The sequence below is a fragment of the Microtus pennsylvanicus genome, chromosome 7 (genome assembly GCF_037038515.1).
Source record: "Microtus pennsylvanicus isolate mMicPen1 chromosome 7, mMicPen1.hap1, whole genome shotgun sequence".
Classification (NCBI taxonomy): domain Eukaryota; kingdom Metazoa; phylum Chordata; class Mammalia; order Rodentia; family Cricetidae; genus Microtus; species Microtus pennsylvanicus.
In genome coordinates this window covers 8291861-8297633 of record NC_134585.1, presented here as the reverse complement: position 1 = coordinate 8297633, position 5773 = coordinate 8291861, and the positions used below count along the sequence as shown (strand labels likewise).

At 52.9% G+C, this 5773-nt stretch overlaps 1 pseudogene; it reads left to right on the top strand.

The window, feature by feature from the left end:
- Positions 1 to 236: 236 nt before the first annotated feature.
- On the top strand, positions 237 to 1393 carry LOC142854359 (cysteine-rich protein 2 pseudogene; annotated as a pseudogene).
- Positions 1394 to 5773: the final 4380 nt, after the last annotated feature.

The window sequence follows — 5773 nt, the reverse complement described above, 5'->3', positions numbered from 1 at the left end:
TATGTATTAGGAACACACAGACACATACATATACACATATGTATGTAATAATTTTGTAAAAAAGGCAATGAATTTGGAAGCAAGCAAAGAAAGGTATATAGGATGGTTTGAAGGGAGGGAAGGGACGTGAGAAATGATGTAATCAATTTCAAAAAGTAAAAAATGATTTTTTAAAAATCCACACAAAGGGGCGGGCGGTGGCGCAGAGGCCAGTTCGGGTGGAGGGCGCGGACCTACCGAGCACAGGGACCATGGCCTCCAAGTGTCCCAAATGTGACAAGACCGTGTAATTCGCCGAGAAGGTGAGCTCCCTGGGCAAGGACTGGCACAAGTTCTGTCTCAAATGCGAGCGCTGCAACAAGACACTGACCCCGGGGGGCCACGCAAAGCATGATGGGAAGCCCTTCTGCCACAAGCCCTGCTATGCCACACTGTTTGGACCCAAAGGCGTGAATATAGGGGGTGCTGGCTCCTACATCTATGAGAAGCCCCTGGCTGAGGGCCCTCAGGTCACTGGCCCCATCGAGGTCCCTGTGGTGCGAACAGAGGAGAGGAAGACCAGCGGACCCCCCAAAGGTCCCAGCAAAGCCTCTAGTGTCACTACATTCACGGGGGAACCCAACATGTGTCCTCGATGCAACAAAAGGGTGTACTTTGCCTAGAAGGTGAGCTCTCTGGGCAAGGATTGGCACCGGCCCTGCTTGCGCTGTGAGCGCTGCTCCAAGACACTGACTCCCGGCGGTCATGCTGAGCATGACAGCCAGCCCTACTGCCACAAGCCTTGCTATGGAATTCTCTTTGGACCCAAGGGAGTGAATACCGGTGCTGTGGGCAGCTATGTCTATGACAAGGACCCTGAAGGCACAGTTCAGCCTTAGATCTGCAAATGCTGTCCTCAGGATCCCTTACTTGGCCCTGAGGGAAAGTGACCTGCTGTCTAGTCCTGCCTCAGTGTGTCTTGCCTGCAAACCCTAGGGCCTAAGTGGTGGAGGAGGAAGCCTCCTGGGTAATCTCCAGAATAGCCCAGAATTTCAGCCCTATTTCTTTGTGTGTTACCTCGGCATGTCCTATGCTACCCACTGTCCCCTTTGTGTCTGTGCGCCTCCATAGTCCATGTGTCCTGTGTCCCTGTGCCCAGTATTCTCTCTGTCCGTGTCCCCATGTCCCTGATAGCTCTCCGAGGTGGCTATCCTATGCTATCCCTATGCCCACACCTGCCCACCAGTATTATTTATGCTCTGCTTGCCGGTGATGGCATGAGCTCACAGCATTCCTGGGGTGGCAGCACCCCTGCAAGGAGCCCGCTGCTGGTTCCCACACTATTCCCTACCTCCCCTCACGTGGTTCACAGCTACGGAGACCTTTGCTGTCAATAAATGGTTTGGTTTGAGGGAAAAAAAAATCCTCACAAAGGGATAGAGAGATGGCTAAATTCGGGGCACATGCTACTCTGCCAGCGTCTGGTTTCCAGCACCGTGTGGGGTAACTCATCACTACACCCTCTTCTGACTTCCAGGCGCACCTGTGCTCACATGTGCACCTACCCTCCCCCCCCCCACAGGATTTTAAATAATAATAAAAAAGTGAAAAGGGGCATGCAAACAAACAAGCCATACAAGAAAATTGGAAAACAGGGTTCTAAAAGGAAGAGGTACATTTCTGACACTTAAAGCTGACAGAGTAATTACATGCAAAATAAAAATTTCCCACAGAATCAAGTAAAAGCCCAGTAGCCCAGTAGAGAAATGGGCAGTTTGTCTCACATGTGGAGAGAGTTGGTCAGTCTCTGCTTGGAAACCAGCAGACTTGGGCTGTGATGGGAGCTGTGTTACCCCAGCCAGGTCTGCAGGAACAAATGCAGTGTTGGACTAGAGGAGGTGACTCATCCCCCAATGCTGGGAGCAGCAGATTACACATGAGAAAACTGTGTGGGACCCCCCCCCCAAGCATGCACTTAGTTGTCCCAGAAGCCCTCTGTGTCCATTAGCAACCAGGCACATCTGTGTGCTGTCACCAAAGGGAAGAGAGAGCAAGCGAGCAGCTCAGAGCAAAGACATTCACAAGGACACTGACTGCTTCGCAATGGGAGGCCGAGTGGTAGAACAAGTCCCCAAAGATGTCCACTGTGGCCCACGTCCTGTGAAACTCCAGACCAAGCAGAACTCACTCGCTAACACATGTGATTGATGGATAGTGGAGAGGAAGAGCCCAGAGCCTGCCAGTTGGCTGGGCTGGGGAAGGAGGGTAGGGAAAGGTGGCCAGCCCCTCTGCTGCTGGGAGGATTTTGGGTGGGTTAGATTCATGAATGGCTGCAGCATGAAAAGCGAGTGAGCGCAATAAAAGCAAGAGAGTCCTGTCCCCCCATCCCCTGCCCACTGACTTAGGCAAGGCTGTCCCTTTTGTGCCTTTGGGTCTGTGGTGAGGGAGAGTCCCCAAAAAGAACTGTTATGTCTTATACTCTGCAACTTCCGTTTTAACCAAATTATGGGCTAGAGTGAGGGGCTGCCTGCCCAGTGCCTTTGGCCCGCCACCAAGAGCACTCTAGCCATTGGAAAGCCTAGCATCTGCCCTCTGCCCCCACCAGAGTGAACACTGGCTGGCTAGAGCCTGTCCACTGGGCTGCTGACCTTCCACCAATGCCCATCTCCCTATGAGCGGCTCTGCCCTGACACAGTGGGAGCCTAGGCTGCTGTGACTGCCGTGTAAATGAAGAGAACTGAGGCCTGGCCTGCTTCAGGCAGTAAATGGTGACAAGGCTACTCACGGGGCAGGGAGAGATGGGGGGAGTTGCCTCTATCCCTTCCCTCCTGTGCCAGGAATGTGAGCCCGGCTTCCTGGGTTCTCTGCAGCACAGGGTGTTCATCTAGGTATTGTGGGTGTTGCAGTTGCTTGTGTTGGGGTTTTCTTTTGGTCAAATGACTACGCCCCGTGCGTCAGGCACGTTCACATTATTGCGCAGCTGTCACCCATCGGCCTCCAAATGCGGCTCGCCTTACAGAATTGAAACTCTGTCCTCCCCGTTGAGCAATAGCTCCCCCTCAGGTTTGCTTGGAAAGCAGGTGGATTTTGTCTGAGGCACAGCTGTTAGTTAGCTCGGCCAAAGATGAAAGCACATGGCCTTTGTCTTATGGCTTCTGTTGCAGGATAAAAACACCATGGCCAAAGTGGGGTGGGAGGGGAATGGGTTTATTTTGCAACTTTCAGGTCACATTCCATCATTGAAGGAAGTCAAGGGAGGAACTGAAGCAGAGGCCATGGATGGGTGCTGCTTATTGGCTTGCTCTCTGTGGCTTGTTCAGCTTTTCTTTTCTTTTCTTTTCTTTTCTTTTCTTTTCTTTTCTTTTTTCTTTTAGACAGGGTTTCTCATTATAGCCCTGGCTGCACTGGAACTTACTCTGTAGACCAGGATGGCCCCAAACTCAGAGATCAACCTGCCTCTGTCTCCCAAGTGCTAGGATTAAAGGCGTGCACCACCACCACTCAGCTTCAGCCTTCTTTCTTATAGAACCCAGGACCACCCGCCGAGGAATGGCACCCCCCAGTGGGCTGGACTCTCCCTGATCAATAATTAATCAAGACGTTACCCCCACAGGATTGCCTATAGGCTGATTTTATGGAGGCATTTTTCTCAAGGGTCTCTCTCCCTAGATGCGCTACATCTGTGTCACGTTGAGAAAACCCAGTCAGCACAGTGTTAACGCTTGGAGCTGGGCACACAAGACCCTTTGCTATTTCAAGTATGTTGGACAGAGGGCCCTGGCCAATCCATAGAGGTAGCTCTGGCTTCCCAGATGCTTTTGGTACCCCCACCTAGTACTTAGATGGGTGTTGTAGGAGGCCGCTTGTTTGTTTCCCAACCGCCCAGCAGCTCAGACCAGAAATAACCACATAGAAACTCTATTAATTAAATCACTGCTTGGCCCATTAGATCTAGCTTCTTATTGGCTAACTTTTACATCTTAATTTAACCCATTTCTATTATCTGTGTATTGCCACGTGAGTGTGGCTTATCTGGTAAAGTTCCATCCGGCATCTGTCTCTGGTGGGGCTACATGGCTTCCCTAAACTCCACCTTCCTTCTCCCAGTATTCAGTTTAGTCCCCCTGCCCCAGTTCTATTCTTTTGCCCCATCACAGGCCAAGCCAGTTTCTTTATTTACCAATGGTATTCACAGCGTACAGAGGGGAATCCCACATCAGATGGGCACCATGCCATCACAGTCTTTATAATTCTCTACGGAAACACAGCCTATAGCCAGGGCCAGAAAACATCAAGAGAAAGTGCCCTGGGGCCAATACAGAAGAGGCCACACCTCACAGCCCGTGCTTTTGACAACAGGCACTGAGGGAGGGCCCTGGCTGGGGGAGATTGCCCATAGTAAGGGACCATCAAGGCACAGACACTGCTATACATCAGCTTGACACTGGCAGCTGGGGATTCCTAAGTGAGGGGTTTTGGTGCTCAGCTCAGCTGCACTTCCAAGGCACAGTCCTCTCAGGGGAGAGACTGGCGCCTTTTTGCAGCTGCCTGCCCCTAACAACCAAGGCCCAGCAGAGGCCTGGATTTACAGGTCTCCATCTGGAGGCAGCCTTAATCTTCAGCTCCTGTCCCATATCTGCTAAACTACTATCAACCTTCTGCATCTAAGGCTGAAGTATATTCTTCTGTACCCGAGGAGCCTCCAGAGGCCAGCTGACCTCTACGCATGGGGAGCTCACAGGGCCAGAATTGGGTGCTCAGCCCGACCCACTGCCCAGCCAGTGAGGTCAGAGGGACTTCACGGGTCCCCTTCACTCACCCTCACCTCCACACCTATATGGCCTCATGGCAGATGGATCGCATTGCAAGCTGCTTGAGTCACAGCCCCATGAGCCTGGCAGAGAGGCACACTCTGTGGCTGTTTCTATGCCTGGGGGCTGGGCTGGGCTGATCGTGCCAGGACCTTCCTTGAGGTCTGGCTGCCCCCACAGTACCAGGTGTGCCTGGTCCCTGGGAATGTACCCACCTAGGCCCAATAATCTGTAGCAAGGGAGGTACCCTGTGCTTTTGGCTTGGTTCCTTCCGCACTGGTGTGGTGGAACCTGGGAACCGGAGAGTCTGCCTCTGGGGTGGGTGGGGTGGAACTCAGTGCAGGGTTGGGTTAGGATTCTGGAAAGGACTCAGACGTGGCCCACAAGGAATAATCAGGCCTCCAGTGCAGCTAGCGGAGAGTCTCAGCTGACTCAGTCCACAAACTGTCGGGCTGCCTTTCTAGAAGTTTGGGTTCAAGAGCAGGATGCTGGGAACCTGGCTTTCCAATCTGGGAGAGAGCAAGGTCCGGGAAGACAAGGCCTGTCTCTGCCTGTGGTTGGGAAAACTGAAGTGTGCGCAGCAAGCTGAGCTTAAAGCTCTGCCGGAGGCTGAAGCCTCTTCCAAGGTTCTTTTCCTATCTCCAGCCTGTGTTCCTGTGGCTCAGGAACAATGATGGGAGGCCCTTAGCTCTCTAGGGAGGTTTTGCCAGGAATCCTGTGTTCAGGAAACGCTGACCCACGCCAGAAGTAAAGCGGGGGCAGCCTGAGCTGCTCTCCTGGGCTGGGTATGACCTTGTGGAACAGGGGCAGGCAGCCTGAGGAGCAGAATGACCAGCTGAGTCCAGCCTGCCTTACCCCAGGGAGCCACTGCCAGGAGCAGCTTCCCTCAGCACTCAGGACAATGGCCAGGCTAGTCCAAGGAGAGGTGTCCATTCAGGGCCTGGGGTTAAACTGAGGTTATGGGCGGAGGGGCCATGTTGGTC